Raw genomic sequence first — 17,800 nt, forward strand, 5'->3', positions numbered from 1 at the left:
TACACTGCAGAGGGATAATGAGGGCCATTTGGGAACACACAAAGGCTAATTATGAGTCAGAGGGTATCTTTGGTAGCTTACAAAAAGCTCTGGGTGGAAAAGTTCATTCTAATCCTAATGGGAGACACTGAAAAGCCTAAAATGGCTACAGGTCATGAATATTTGATTTTGCTAAAGGGTGAATGTAAATCATACATTTATTCCAAAGGAGCAACAATAAAACTGACGATATTTTCAACAACAACAAAAAATGGGATGAGGAGATATTACTAGTATATCTTTAAATGAAGAAACAGCAACAGTAACAATTGCCAACCTGGAATGCTATATTCAATGAAATTATCCTTCAAAAATATAAGCTAAATGTAGAAATTTTTACAACAAACATGAAATAATTGATCCTTGGAAATTCTTGCATTAAAAGGGCTACTAAAAAGAGTATTACAGCACATTCTTCAGAGGGAAAAATGATCCTAGATAAAAGAATAGAAGTACAGGAAGACCTGAAAAGAAAAGGAAAGGGTAAATAGGTTGGTAATTGTTTTGGTTTAGGTTTAGGTTTAGTAATTTATATTTTTTCCTAGAAATTTCCCAAGTTCATCACAGTTATGAAATTTATTGGACAGAGTGACCATGGTTTACTCTATGTCTTTAATTTTCTGAATGTAAATTGTAGAATAATGGAATACAGTCAATTTTCTGCTGCATTGATGATTCCTTTATCTTAGGCAGAAAATTTGGTTTTGAGGAAATTAGTCTTTCATTCCTTTAAAGGAGGTTTTGCATTTTATCTGGCAGTCCTTAAAATTTCCTGAATTTTTGGTTTCTGCAGTTTCATGATGAAGTATCTAGTAGGGATTTCTTTTCATTTATTTCCCTCAAAATTCTTTGGGATTGTAGAATTTTCTGATTGGTATTTTTCATTGTTTTGAAAAAAAATCTTATCCATTAACTCTTCAAATACTGCTATTCTGTTTTCTCTCTTTCCCTAGTGGGTCTCAGATTAAACAAATATTTAGATGTTCTTACTTCATGTATTTTACCCCCTCCTCTGTATTTTCTCTCTTTATTATTACTCCAGGTAAGACTCTGGAAAATTTATTCTGACCTCAGAGTAGTTCACTTTCTCTACTCAGTTGTGTCTAGTCTTTTATCAAACTCAGGAGTTGAGTACAGTATTTGATTTTTGTTACTGGATTTTTTTAGTACTAGAAGTTCTCTGCTTCTTTTTCAAATTCAATATGTGACTTAATAATCTCTTTTTCCCAGAGATATTTTCAAACTTATCTTTTTAAAAAAATATATAATGGATCAGTATCTGATCATTCCAAAATCTCACATCTTTCTGAATTGTTTTCTATTATATATTGTTTCTGTGCTTCTCAGGCATGACAGTTTAAATCTTGTGTGACTGGTTTTCATTGAGAATGTAGATATAGAATTTAAAACTTCATTTGTATGAACAATTTTAGACATAGCATGATGTTAATTTCCTGCAAATATACTTTATTTACTTTTGCACCAGACACCCCAATGTCAGGGAACACTAGAGACAAGGACAATCTTAGTCCATATTTTAGGCCTGAGGTAGCCTGTATTGCCCAGGTGGCATTGAACCAGGTGGAATGTCCCCAAGAGTACAGTTTTACTTCTGTTTCATCCTCAGTCTGAAGGTGTAGCCATGTGGGATCCCAGATTAAAATGGGAATACATTAGACTCTCCTCTTTAGAAGGCCCTGCACTCTAATGTTGTTCCCTGCTTCTCACTACTACACAATCTGAAGCTCGATTTTCTAGATGGATTTTTTCAGAATTGAAAAATACCCTCAATAAAAAAACTGCTTCATAATAGACATATATCTATGGTGTCTCTCCTTTTCCTAGACTTTAGCCCTGCAACCCCTTACTATGTTGTTAACATTTCACGTAATATATTCTAATGAATATTTTATTTAATTTTATTCATATTTTTGATGTCCTTAGCAGAGAGGTTGGTCTTAAGCACTAGCCCACTATTACAAGAGTTGGAAGTTTAAGTTTCATGATATTTTGATGCTTTTAAGAAGTATATCATTAAAGTTACGCTAATTAAATAATTAATAATTTAATATAAAACCCTTTTTTAGTCATATCAGTCAGATCATCTTTTCAATGGGATACATGAAAAAAGAAGGCATAATTTTTTGTGCCCTTCTTTGTTTTGAGCCACACATTAATCTTAACTAATTAGCCCTACGTTAAATGCATTAAGACATAATCATAGTTGGAGGACCTTCAAGATGGTGGAGGAGTAAGACATGGAGATCACCTTCCTCAACACAAGTACATCAAAAATTCATCTACATTTGGAACAGCTCCTACAGAACACCTACAGCACCGCTGGCAGAAGACCTCAGACTTCCCGAAAGGCAAGAAACTCCCCACGTACCTGGGCAGGTTAAAAGAAAAAAGAAAAAAACAGAGACAAAAGCATAGGGATGGGTCCTACACCTCGGGGAGGGAGCTGTGAAGGAGGAAAACTTTCCAAACACTATGAAGCCCCTTCACTGGCGGAGACGGGGGTAAGGTTGCGGAGGGGGGGGGGAAGCGTGGGAGCCACAGAAGAAAGCGCGGTAACAGGGGTGCAGAGGGCAAAGCGGAGAGATTCCCGCAGAGAGGATTGGTGCCGACCAGCACTCACCAGCTGAGAGGCTTGTCTGCTCACCCGCCAGGGCAGGCGGGGGCTGGGAGCTGAGGCTCGGGCTTCGGAGGTTAGATCCCAGGGAGAGGACTGGGGTTGGCTGCGTGAACACAGCCTGAAGGGGGCTAGTGCCTCAGAGCTACCTGAGAGGCAGTTCGGGAAGAGTCTGGACCTGCCTAAGAGGCAAGAGACCATTGTTTCAGGGTGCACGAGGAGAGGAGATTCAGAGCACTGCCTAAATGAGCTTCAGAGACAGGCGAGAGCCATGGCTATCATTACAGACACCAGAAACGGGCATGAAATGCTAAGGCTCCTGCTGCAGCCACCAAGAAATACAATGGAATATTACTCAGCTATAAAGAGGAACGAAACTGAGTTATTTGTTGTGAGGTGGATGGACCTAGAGTCTGTCATACAGAGTGAAGTAAGTCAGAAAGAGAAAAACAAATACCGTATACTAACACATATATATGGAATCTAAAAAAAGAAAAACAATGATTTTGAAGAATCTAGGGGCAGGACAGGAATAAAGACGCAGACGTAGAGAATGGACTTGAGGACAGAGGGAGGGGGAAGGGTAAGCTGGGACAAAGTGAGAGAGTGGCATGGACATATATACACTACCAAATGTAAAATAGTGGGAAGCAGCCTCATAGCACAGGGAGATCAGCTCGGTGCTTTGTGACCACCTAGAGGGGTGGGATAGGGAGGGTGGGAGGGAGACACAACAGGGAGGGTATATGGGGATATATGTATACATATAGCTGATTCACTTTGTTATACAGCAGAAACTAACCAACCCACCATTGTAAAGCAATTATACTCCAATAAAGATGTTAAAAAAATAAAAACAATTGAAAGCAAAAAAAAAAAAAAATAAGGATTTAATCATACACTAAAAAAAGTGTGTCAACAGAGAATTCTCACATATAGCATCTTCATGCAACACACATTACCAAAATACAACTGGAAAATTAAGAGAGCTCTTTGGTAATATATACTAAGCTATTATGATACTGATTTATGTAAATAACCTTGTCCATAGGAACCATTCCTAATACAGAGTGGCATGTTATTCACTGTGTCATAGATGTTAATTTACATGACAAGAAAATTCAAAGGGGAAAAACAAGATGTAAACCCTCCTAAGCAGTAAATCCAGAGCTTTTCTCAGTTTTTTAAATCACAGACTAGCATCAAAACCTATAAAGCTAACTGTTGAATACATTGTTGAGAGTAACATTTGTTTTTGTGTTCTGAACAACTTAGATCAGAGAAAGTGGCGTCTTTTCTTTCTCAACTTTTCATCTTACATTTGGTGCTTCCTAAATTATTCATGAATGAAATAACAGTTTTCTGCATTAATAATGTATAACTACATCAAGAGACTGTGTAAGATAAAATATGTAAGTGGTAAAAGAATCAAAGTTTTGGCATCTTTTATGATGCCCATTCATCTAGTATTTTCTATCATTAATCATTATGCCGTCTTTGGTAGATACATGCTCAGGGATAGACGGTTTCCCATTGACATGCAATACCATTTTAATTTAAAGATACAACTTTTTTCTTTACTATAAGATACTTGCCAAAGAGCAAGAAATTTTTTTATATTTTTATTTGTTTTGGGTGTTGTTATTTAAAAAATACTTGGAAAAATTAGGCAGAATTTTTTTAGTTCTATTTTTTCTCTCATGTATTAATTACCTTGCATGGTACAATGCTGTCAGCTGGGATGAACATGGATAATATTTCAGTAGAAAAATTAATGTCCTCTACAGAATATTTTTTTCTTCCTACATACTTCACTCTTATCTTTACTCAGAATGATGCACACAGATATAATCTCCACAAATTTGTATATAGATTTTTTCATCGCAATGCAAAATTTCACTTTAAAGCTTATCAAGTTAAATATTTTTAAAGGCATAGAACACATCAGCTTTTCAAGAGGCCAATATTTGATTGCAAAAATACAAAAATAAGTAATAAATTGTGATCTTAAGGGAGTTTGTTTCTTAGTTATCCCTGCTAGAAACCCTATCAATTGGTTCTAATTGTTTTGCTAATATAAAGGTTTGAGTTTGAGAAGCAATTTCAATGCTTTATTTTTCACCATAGAACTTGAATATTGAAATGGGTCTTATATATCTTCTAGTCAAACTCCTTCACTTGCAGGTATGGAAAATAAACACCAAAAAAATCAATTATATTATCACTATTGTAACAGGTATTTATAATAGAATCATATTATCCTGAATTTCCATTATGTAATATTGACTATTCTTGTGTCCTTCATTGTCAATAAGCATTATTCTTTAATCAGCCAGCCCTAAGTTAGCATAATAACCACGAAAACTTCCCTTCTATATTTGTAATATAAGCAGATCATAGAACATGACGATAACCATGATCAACCTATTACATTACCAAAATCAGATGCTGCAAACTGATTTTCTTCCACAAATGAGATTTATTTGTCCTTCACAGTGTTGAAAGTAAGATTAATTTGTTGAAACAAGATTAAAAATTGGGGGAGCTTAAGTAAAAATACAGATTTGCTAATTTTCATGAGGTTATACATATACAATGGTAAGTGTAAAGCAGCAGTGACGTAAGCATTCCACTTATCACAATCCTCACCACTCCGTATCTTCTTGCAACCATCTGACTTTTCTCACGTACATAGCTTGCCTGCTCTCTGAAGGAATTTCAGTTTGTTACCCCTAGAATGTCTAAGAACATAAGGAAAATGAAAACTTGAAATCCGAAGGGAGGGATGCAATACGTAATGTGTGTCTATTATGAGTCAGACATCCTGCTGAGGTACTTAGGTGGTTATTCTGTCATATACTTTACTCAGAAATTCTGGGTAGGGTTGACATTGTCATATTTTATACCTACAACATTTTCTTTCATTTTCCTATTTTCTTACTTAAAAATAATGTAAAAAATTGGATGCAGTTTTTATATTTTCAAATTATTACCTAAAATATTTCTCTTTTGTTGTATGTTTCTCCTCCAGATTGCTGACATATACACTGTTAATGAATACATGAAAATATAATACATAAGTCACATGTATTTATTATAACAGTCATATGTTTAACTGACTACAATGTAGTAATATTCAGTCTGTGTACTTGTTTGTATAAACAAATAGTCACTTGTATTTCTTTGAAATTTTTTATTTGATATGCTTTTTTCCCCTAGGCTTATTGGTATAAATGTATTTCAGGTTAGAATACAAACAATTACCTAAGGCATATCTTTACCAAATATTGTATTATGGAATATAATGAGGAAAAATATGAAGACATTTTATACCCAATTTTATGTAAGCTCTGTGATCTATCCTTTATAATTGCTACATGGTTATTCATTATTTATTTACCTTTCTTATCACCACTTGCGATATGTGACACCAAGTTGCCTGGAGCCTAGTGACTTATTCAGACACAGGAACAAATGCAGGCTACCCTATTATGTTATTCTTCTTGAAAAACAGACTACCGTAGTCATTGCTCTTCCCTCACTGCGTACAAATGCAGAACTGAAATATTTACCTTTAGCTGGCACGTCCACATGTCTCTAGAAAGAAAGTGATTGGTTTAGTCATTTGTCATGGAACATAAGGAGATCATTTTCATCAAAATACTCATAGTCTAACTTTTAGGTCAGGTACTCATGCTTCATCCAACAAACTGTGACAAATGTAACAGTACATATGGCAAGCCTCAGTGACCTATGTATAATAAATTTCACTTAAGAAAACAGAAAAAACCCAGAAATATTTGGCAATATATTTGTTGTAATGTATTTCAGTGTTATATTTTTTGTCTCATAAAAATAGATGTCTGATGTGACATGTATACATTACCAATATAAAATGGCCCTTTAGTCTATTACATCAATCATGTGCTCTCTTTATAAAATACTACTGCTACAGCTGTGCTACAGCTAAACCTGGTTTTTGAGGAGTTTTTCTTATATATTTTTAACATTTTCAAATGTCTTCATTAGCCATAGGTTTATGCCTCTTGAAAGATAAAATAGAATATATACTTAGGATTTTAAAATTTTACTTTGCATTTTACCTTTTTATATAAATCCAGTTCATCCATAGAGGTGATTTTATATATATATATATAATTTCTATCCATTACTGGCTTTTTCTTTGTATTTTGGCTTAATATTTAATTTTCACCATTTCTATATAAATTATATTTTATTCCTATATATTTTTTCTCTCTAGTAATTTAATACTTTTACGATCAATTTCTGATATTACATAGATTATGATGAAATAAAATAAATTTATATTAATAATCAACGTTAAGAAATGATTTATTTTGACTCCCACATATGTAAGATCTGTGGTATAGATAAGAGCATATTCCAATGTATTTAAATTTATGTGCACTATTTGCCCCAATTTTCTTTACTTTCATGATATAGGATATGGAATATGTCTTAGTTCAGCCTGCATTAACAAAACACCGTAGACTGGGTGGCTTAAACAACAGAAATTTGTTTCTCACAATTCTGGAGGCTGGGAAGTCCGAGATGAGTGTGCCAACATGGTTGGGTTCCTGGTGAGGGCTCTTACTGGTGTACAGATGGGAGCCTTCTTATTGTATCCTCATTTGGAAGAGAGAGAGAGCTTTGTTTTCTTCATCTCCTTATAAAGGCACTAATCCAGTCTGGGGACTTGTAAATATTGGGCACGATATATTTAGGCAAATAGAAGAAGACTGTTTTCTTACTACATTCTTGTATTCTTATTGTGGGTTCAATACAATGCTTTAGATCTTTTCTCACATAAAAGATTTTTCGAATCTTATTTTGAATTACCTTAATATAAGCCACTATTTTATGTATCATAATTGTATCATAATCATATTAATTATTTGGGACACTCAAAGAAAAGCATGAACAAACATTGACAGCATCCTGCAATTTTGTTATTAGAGCATCATTCTTGCTTTAAAGCAAGTTTCCAAAGTAATTTGGTGTTGTTGGGCATAACATACATGGGAATTAATATCTAGTTTAAGTTTGTATCATAGAAATATGAAATACTTTTAAATATTTATTCTTTTGGGTAATTTATGCAATTGCAAATAATTCTATAAAGTTTTATATTCACTTCATAAGTGAATATAAGGTGGATGAAATTTTCTCATTTTTATCTGGTAAAAAAGCTTTTAACCTAGTTTGAAATAATTAAGTAATATCAAATGAAGATTTCAGTCACTATAGAAAGAAATCATGCTAGTGTCTACAAATTTAGTGGAAAAAATTAAGAATTTTTTATACTCAGGAAAGAGAGGAGAATATACAAACAATTTGGCATAGCTCTAATAGTTTCATTAAATTCATAATAGGCTAATATTATGTAAGCAGAATAAATTTATATTTTGGAATTTTAAAACAGGGAAAAATTTGCCTTTGAAAATTGATACATCAAAATTGCTTTAGAAAAAAGCTCTGTGTACTGAAGAGTATGTCCTGATCTATGTTTATTTATCGTGTTTCATATTCTCTTGGTTTTGTCATCATCGTCATCATCATGATAGGATATTTACCAAGGATTAAGCAGAAAATGCATCTACTAAGATACCAAACTGAAAATTACATTTGGTTCATTTATTTTGTGTGGGTGCTTTGTAAATTAATATATAAGCGTTGAAATGAAAATGTTACAGTATGAAAATTAATAGGCTCTCTTAAATTAATCTGCCATTAATTCTTCAGAAACAATATATGTATGCTTACACAAGATGTATAAACAAAATAAAATTCAAACTAAAATCAATACCAAAAACCTAATTTTACATTCCACAAAAGTCTATCCATAGCTTCTTTTTTCACTAATCAGTAATATATTTATTTTGAATACAGTGTTATGCCTGGAGTAATGTTTTCTGGATAAATCAAACATTTTTGGATATTCAGTTAGCATTTATCGTAAAATTTAGCATTTGTCATAAAATTTCAAGTATAATTACAAAATCACACTTGGCTTTCAGATATATCAATATGTATCTAAATTTATCGTATCTATTAATATCTATTTATCCATCATTTCCCTCCATCTCTCCCTCCCCTACTCCCTCCCTTTCTCCATCCCTCCTTCCCTCCCTTTTTCCTTACCTATTTAAGGGCTAAGCATTCTGAGAATATTGTTTTCCCCAGTACTAATTACTGAGATAATCGTTTCAAAAGCAGTGACAAACTAATAAAAAAATTCATCAACAATTTTCATTTGATAATGCTGCTTAACAGAGCAGGATATTTGTTGTCCAGATTTTGTCTAAAAGTCAAAACAAACATCTAAATTATAACTTTGTAACATCTGCTTCCTCTAGGGGGCTATCTGTATGGACTTTGACAGATGTGAGAACTGCAAAGAATGGTTGTAACAAATGAGACAACTAATAGTGCCATCTTAAAAATGCAGCCAGTCTGAGTTTATTGAAATGAGCTCCAGACTGAGACTGAGATGACATGCACCTGTTCCTCCAAACTACTGTTCTGGAAAAAGATAATGACTTTATAATTATTATTTTCCATCATATGAAATGTGAAAAAAATCAAAACACCACAGGATATTGTAATATCGCAGTAGCATTTTCATGAAGCAGTTTGTGCAAAATCATGGTGAATTTTATTGTCTGGTGAATGTATAGTGCAGGAATGAAAGTGGTGGAAATCGATTAGCTTATCTACTTGTGTATGCAAATGACTGTTTACAAATGGTAGAAACAAATCTGTAAACTAAGGTTCCATAATTACACACCAGAATACAAGGAGTCAGTCTTGATGCTACTTTAATATCTCAGGAATTGAAGTCTTGTTAAGTATCCTCTAAATAGACAATCAAATATATTGGAGAATTAGAAGAGCACAGTTGTCATGGTGAATTCATGAATGCTAGGATTGAAATAAGTTTAGGTTTTCATTTTAAATAAAGAAATAGGTTTATAAATTTATAGTTTATATTTTGAAAAGCATAGCCCATTGTGTGTTCTTTGGGTTTAAACATATCTGTAAATACTTTGATACTCCACTCATGAAGAGGTAGAGTAGATGTGGCCTTCCTTTGAACCTAGACATACCTTGAGTTAATGCCTCGGTGATTAGAATGTGGTGAAAGTGGTGCTGCATGATTTCTGAGAATAGGTTAGAAAAGAACATGTAGTTTCTGATGGTTTCTCTTGGAACATATCTCTGGGACTCTCCAGCCGCAATATAAGAAGTTCAGTTACACTGAGGCTGCCAGACTAAGGAGTCCATGTAGAGTAAGTTGCCCTAGGAGACTCAGCTGTTCCCAGATGTTTGATTCTTCCTAACCCAGGCACCAAGCATGTGAGTGAGGAATTTTCTAGATGACTCCATCACTTTCTGAATGAGGAACTGACCAATGACTGATTAGTTGAACCTAGTCAATTCTGAAAAGCATAATAGATGATAAAAATAAGGGAATGTTGTTTTTATGTGCCTAAATATGGGGTGGTTTGTTAGACATCAATAAATATACAGAACACTAATTATATTAAAATTTATTCAGTAGCACATTTATGGTGTTTAAATAAAGAAAAGTGTAAACCATCCTGTACTTTGTAAAATATTCTTTTTTTTGAAAAGTTGTAATTTGTTTTACTTAAATGTAAAATGCAAAGTCAAATGCACGCAAACAGCTGGATTTATTCACAAAATCTTCTCTGTTCACTGTTGCGAAGTTAGAGATCTTGAATCTAGTCTTTTTAGTAAGTATGTATCATAAGACTATTTGCCTGACTTTTCTCAGCCTCAGTCTGGGCTATCTGGGTTGAAATGTGCATCAACCCACATCATTGTTGATCATTGTTTTGATATCTATATTATGGATTTCTCACAGATAAAAAAGGAATCTTAGTAACTGGTATTGTTCCAAGAATGTACATCTATTCGATTCTCCTTATTCCTTCACCTTTGACTTACCCAGGTTGCCTTCTGTGTTGATCTATTGTTTATGATCAAAGTTTTTCAAGGTAATTGATTATTTTGGGTAAGAAATGTGCAGGTTGTCATATTGTGGGTGGACTGAAAAGGTCAGTCCTGTGCAGGTAGAGTCATAAAGTAGGTAGAGACCAGAGGTGCTTCAAAATAGCATGCAATGCACAAGACGTTATCCAGCTTAAAATGTCAAAGTGCTTCTCTTGAACAATCTAGATCTGTAGTAACAAAAAAAGCAAATCAGTGGTAGTTTGGGGATAAGAGAAAAAGTTTACAAAGAGAAAAATGTGGGGAATGATTTATATGTTTATTGTCTGGGTGGTGGGTATGGTTATATGGGCCTATTCCTATGTCAGAACTTATCAAATTGTGTACTTTTAATGTGTCAGCTGTGTCTTAATTAAGATGTTAAAAAAGCCAGTATATAACTGGGAATCTGAGTCTAGAAAAATATTAAATAATAAAAGAGAAGTTAGAAAAGTAGAAATAGAAGATCGAAATAAAATTGAACAAACCAAAAATAGTAAAATGACACACCTAAACCCAACCATATTGATAATTATAATAAATATGAAAAGTCAGAGATCACCAGAATTGATGAGAAAACAAGGCACAGCTACAAAGATGCACTTTAAATATTAAATTTTAGGTAAGGTGATAGGACAGAGGACAGAAAAGCACATGCCATAAAAACAGCAGATCATACGCAAAAATTAAATATGAACATGTGAAAACCAAAATTATAGTTTTTGGAAGAAAACATAACAAGATATAGTTGCAACTGGGTTGTAGACAAAAATTCTAAAATCAAGACCAGAATACAATGACTATAAAATTTACCAAAAGATATATTAGACTTCATCAAAATTAAATACTTGTTTATAAAAATAAAAGAAAAATATGTCCCATTTTTTGTCAGTAAGAAAATGAATAAGGACACCACAGACTGCTAGAACAAATTGCAAAACATATATCTGACATAGGACTTGTGTCCTGAATATGTAAAATATGCCAACAACTTCATACAAAGACAATAAACAACCCTATAAAAAGGTGGGAAGACATTGGAGACAACAGAAGGATGGTATACAGAGGATCAATAAGCACATAAAAAATTGTTGAGCATCATTATCCGTTAAAGATATGCAAATGAAAACCACATTAAGATAAACTACATGTCCACCAAAAAGGTGAGCAGAGAATTGGGACTCTCGTACATTGTTGTGGAAGAAAAAATAGCGCAATCATTATAGGAAAATTCTGGCAGTTTCTCATAAAATTTAAATATATCTACCAGATGATCCAACAATTCCACAATTACATATTTAATCAAGAGAAATGAAAGCATGTATCCTAAAAGATTGCACAGGAATGTTTACAACAGCTTATTTATAATAAATAAAACTTGGAAATGTCTCAGGTTTCCATTCACAAGAGATTAAGCCTTTCTTTTTAAAAATGGCATATTCATCAATGGAATATTACTCAGAAGTAAAAGGGACATACAACTACATGGGCAAATTTCAAAAATACTATGCTGAATAAAAGAGCCTTATACAAAAGAGTGCATACTCTATAATATTTATAAAAAGGTATGTAACAGGCAGAATTAATCTATTGTAAAAAAAAAATAAGGTTGAAGAATTTGTCTTTGGGGAGTGGAGGTAAAGATGGACTAGGGAAAGACATGAAGGAACTTTGTGGGGTGATGGGAATTCTGTAGCTTAATAGGGATCTGGACTACACAGGTGTATGCACTTTAAAGACTCATTAAATGATACATTTAGGAATAATGTTTGCATTTTACCTCAAAAAATTGTAAACAAATACTGAACTCTACTTAATTACAATTTATCTCCAGTTAATAATAATCCTGAAATGTTTAGGAGTAAAGTGTACTAATATCTACAACTTTGAAATGCATTAGTATTTAAGATACATTATGGGTTGGATAAAAGGATTGATAAGATATATAGACATGTAACAAAGGAACTATGTAGCACAGTTATTGCAAGAATCTAAGTAGTGAGGTTATGGTTTACTGTGTAATTCTTTATATTTTTCTATATATTTTTTATATATAAATTAAAAAAAAATTTTTTTTTAATTTACAAAATTTTTCCTAATGAAATGTTTGAGAAAATATCTATGAAGAAGACTGTATATTTACTGATAAAAAAATTTCTCTAGTATTTTCTGGATGTCATGATAAAGAAAATTTCTCAATTGTTTTTGTGAAGATATTACAAATTTTCTAGTCACTACATACCTTACATTATTTTGAAATTATTTCATATTTTTTTCTTTCTTCATTTCTAATTTCACTGGGTTTTTCTGTCTGTTTGTTTTTGTTTGTTTTTTTGTTTCTTTGGCCACGCTATGAGGCTTGTGGGATTTCAGTTCCCCAACCAGGGCTCAAACCCATGCCCCCTGCAGTGGAAGTGTGGAGTCCTAACCACTGGACCACCAGGGAATTCCCCTAATTTCATTGTCAATTACTTATCAAGAATGTGTTTGTCCCATTCATAGGGATTTAACATTTTGAGTATTCAAAATACAATATGAACTATAAGTTTTAAAACCAAATGCTTAAAATAAATACTTATTTTCCCTATGATAGAGAAATAAAATAATCTCATTTACATTTCCTTTTAACCAGCAGAGAAAATGTCTCCCATTATAAACATGTCAGTGCTATTCAACTTGTTCCATGTATCACTGAATGAGACACAAAGTTCACAGAAATAAAAATAATACAATGTCCCTCATGTATTGTTTTACATTATATAAATCAAACTAGTTCTGTAATCCCTTTTTACAGGTTGACATTTATGCATAGGCAATATATGTTCATTCTTGCTCAGTGAACTGTTTAAAAAAAGCTATCATTTTTTTTTTTTTTTGCTATGGACTAAAGTATCTAAATTACTACAAAAGACAATATGATTAATTTCTGCATTTTTAACTTAGAGAGAGAAAAGTTAAAAAGTTAAGTTAAAAAATTAATTCATATGGAAAAAAATTTCTCCAGAGTGATGTTACCAAGATGGTAAAACACGTTGTTCTTGACTTTGCTCCCCCTCACAAGAAGGACAACTAACAGCTATTCAAAAACAAGACACCACTGAGAGAATCCTAGAACACAGGAGTGAAATGAAAGCACTTCTGACCCCACAGAGATCAAGACAGAGTGAATTAGAAGGGTGAGAGAAGGGGCTATGCATTGACTCTGGCCCCTCCAGTGGGTAAAGAGACCCCGAGGAAGCAGCCAGTCCCCACCCGCAGCACTGGGGTTGTTTTGTGGGAGCCCCTACTCTGATTTTGTACCACTGGGATTGCAGGGGAGTCTGTGACTCTCAGCCACTGGAATCGGCCTATGAGAGAGAATGGGGGAAGGGCTTGCAACAACCAGTACATGAATCTTGGCAGACTGAGTTCATACCTGCAGTGGCCAAGTACTAATCCCAGCCAGTGGCTTCGCTCATCTGCAGAGCTAAGTTGGGGACACACTTTGACCAGGGAACTCTGCAGGGTGCAGATCTGCCTGATTGGGATCCTCAAACAAAGATTTTTGCTGGCTCTAGAGCCCAGTTTGCCCACGCCCAGGCAAGGAGAGGAGTCATATTTCCACCTGCTGTGAAGAGTGTCCTCTGGCCACATTTGACCAGGAGGGCTAGCAACAACTTCTGGAAATTGTGCAGGCCAGTGGTGCCCCAGCTGAGAGATAGGTACACAGAGCTGATTGCCCTCAGAGAAAAGCCAGTACCGAGCATGGAACGTTCCTATGCTATACACGTGTAAGGAGCATTAATTTATAGCCAAGGCTGAGAGCACCTCCTGGCCCCTCCCAACCAGAAGAACTGTTTGGGAAATTGAGAGTACTCTGGAGAGGCACCTCTCCCTCCTGCCCATGCAAGGGAGCTGAGACATAGTCCCACCTACTGCAGAGAGTGTCTTCCAGTTCCATCTAAACAAAATGGTTGGTAACAACTCCTGGAAGCTGTGTTCAGCCCAGTGGTGCTCAAACCTAGAGAAGGGCAAGCAGAGCCAATACTTTTCAAAGCAAAAGTAGTGGCCCTATTTAGCCAGAGAACTTGGGGTGAAAGTCCACTTGAGTTAAGACAACAAAGAGCTTTATAGCTTTAGAGCTGCTTCTCCTGCTGCACCTGGGCAGGAATCTAATTTGAAATTCCAATCCTTGTTGAATACAGCTTTCAGCCTGTCCAGCCAAAGAACCTAACAAGAGCACAGGGGAAACTGCATAGCTCATACAACAGCCCTATATACAGTGGAACTTGAACAGAGAGCACAGCCCATGCCCCCCATCTGCAGAGCAAAATCAGTGACATCACCTGACCAGGAAATTCAGTGCACACTCTAGCCTGATTTGGATCTCCAAACAATGAGCTGTACAGTCTCTGGATCCCATCCTGCTGCCCTACCAGGGCAGGGAAACAAATTCATAGCCTCATCTACAACTGAATATAGTACCCAGTTGCATTCATCCAGTAAACCTGATCAAAGAATCAGGACAACTGCAGAACCCATTCTATAGCCTCCCTTGGGTAGGGAACCAAGCCATCAGTTCTATCCAAATGTTTTCAGCCAGAGGCACAACCACCCATCCCCATCCTCAGAGCTCAAACGTTCCTTGCTCAAAAACAGAGCATAATAGCAGTTGGCACATGCTCAAGGATATTACCAGTAGACATATACAGAAACCCAAACTGTGCTGACTGGTGTAGAACAGTCTGCCAAAACAAACATGTAAAGTCTGGAAAAGGAGTCTGACGACTCAACTGCATAGATACTAATGAAAGGAATCAAGGACCATAAAAAACGGGCAAACATGATACCACCAAAGGAAACTAACAAAGCTGCAATAACTGACCCTAAAATAATGGAGATCTGTGAACTGTCAGACAAAAAATTCAGAATAATCCTCTTAAGGAAGTTTAATGGACTGCAAGAAAACAGACAGACAACGAAATGAAATTAGGAAACAATGTGTGACCAAAATGAGAAGTTTGACAAGGAAATACCCGTCATCAAAAACAAAACAAACAAACAAACCCAGAAATCCTGGAGTTGAAAAATACGATAATTGAACTGAAGAATTCAATAGAGAGTTTCAAAAGTAGACTCAACCATGCAGAAGAAAGAATTAGGGACCTGAAGGATAGGACATTAGAAATTATCTAGTCAGAATGGTTGGGATCAATATGGTGGAGTAGGAAGATACTGAGCTTATCTCCTCCAACAGGCACACCAAAATTACAACTACTGAAGAGCAACTATCTCTGAGAATAACCTAAAAAGTAGCAGAAAATATTTTTCCATAACTAAAGATAAAAAAGACACCACAATGAGATAGGTAGGAAGGGAAGAGATAGGGTCTAGTTATGACCGACACCCCTGGTGCAGTGACCTACAAGTGGGAACCATGCAACCCTAGAGGTCCTCCTTAAGAAGCAAGGAGTCTCAGCTCCATATTAGATTCTCCAACCCAGGGGCCCTGCATTGGGAAGATGAGCCCCCAAAACATCTGGCTTTGAAAACCAACAGGGCTATGTTCTGGAGAGCAGGAGGGCTGTAGGAAACTAGGACTCCACTCTTAAAGGGCACAAGCAAAAACTTACTCTCTCTAAGTCTCAAGACAGAGGCAACAGTTTGAAAGGTGCTTGAGTCAGACCCACCTGTTGATCTTGGAGAGCCTCCTGAAGAAGCAGGAAGCAGCTGGTACTCCTCCCAAGGACTAAGACACTGACAGCAGCCATTTTTGTGATCTTGTTACATTGTGATGACACTGGTACTGGCAGGCACCATTTTGGAATCCTTCCTCTGACCTATCAGTGCCATGTGTCTGCCCCACCCAATAGCATACCCACAATAGCTGTGTACAGCCAGGCCTTGCAGCCAGCCATGCCAGGATTCTGCCTGCCAACCAGCATGCCCACAGCATTTGGCCCTACCACAATAGAAGGAAACAGACATTTAAGTTCATGAAGCACACAGAGTCCCAAACAAGATGAACTCAAAGAAGGCCACACAAAGACACATTATAATTAATATGTCAAAAATTAAAGATAAAGAGAGAATTTTAAAAGCAGCCAAAGAAAAGCAACTAGTTACATACAAGGGAAATCCCATAAGACCATCAGCTGATATTTCAGCAGAAACTTTGCAGAACATAAGGGAGTGGCACAATATATAGCTGACCCTTGAAACAAGTGGGGATTAATTTCCATATAATTAATAGTAGGGCCTCCCTATCCATGATTCCTCTGTATCCAGGTATTCAATGAAATACAGAACATGTAGTAGTGTAGTATTTACTATTGAAAAATATCTGCATATTAGTGGACCCACACAATTCAAACCCATGCTGTTCAAAGGTCAACTGTATTCAAAGTGCTAAAAGGAAAAAAAAAAAAAAAAACCCTCAACCAAGAATATCTGGCAAAGTTATCATTGATAATTGAAGGAGAAATAAAGAATTTTACAGATAAACTAAAGTTAAAGTAGTTCATCACCACTAAACCAGCCTTACAAGGAATATAAAAGGGGCTTCTCTATGCAGAAAAGAATAGAGCACAACTAGAAGTAAGAAAATTATGAAAGAAAACATCTCACTGGTAAAGACAAACATATAGTAAAGGTAGTGTATCAACCACTTAAAAAGCTAGTAGGAAGGTTAAAAGATCAAAGTAGTAAAATCATCAATATCTACAGTAAATAGTTAAGGTATACACAAAATTAAAACATGTAAAATATGACATTAAAACACATAAAACATTGGGGGAGTAAAAATTTAGGGCTTTTAGAATCATTTGAAATTTAGAGGTTATTGACTTAAAATAGAGAGCTATAAATAAATAAATAAATATATATATATATATATATATATATATATATATATATATATATATACACACACACACACACACACACCTACCTCAGGGTAACCAAAAACCTATAATAGATAAACACACAAAAAAGATAAAGGAATCCAAACATAAGACTAAAGATAGTCATCAAATTACAAGGGAAGAGAGAATGAGAAAAAGGAACAGATAACTTTAAAACCACCAGAACACAATTAAGAAAATGGCAATTAGT

Source organism: Balaenoptera acutorostrata, chromosome 5 (genome assembly GCF_949987535.1).
Source record: "Balaenoptera acutorostrata chromosome 5, mBalAcu1.1, whole genome shotgun sequence".
Classification (NCBI taxonomy): Eukaryota; Metazoa; Chordata; class Mammalia; order Artiodactyla; family Balaenopteridae; genus Balaenoptera; species Balaenoptera acutorostrata.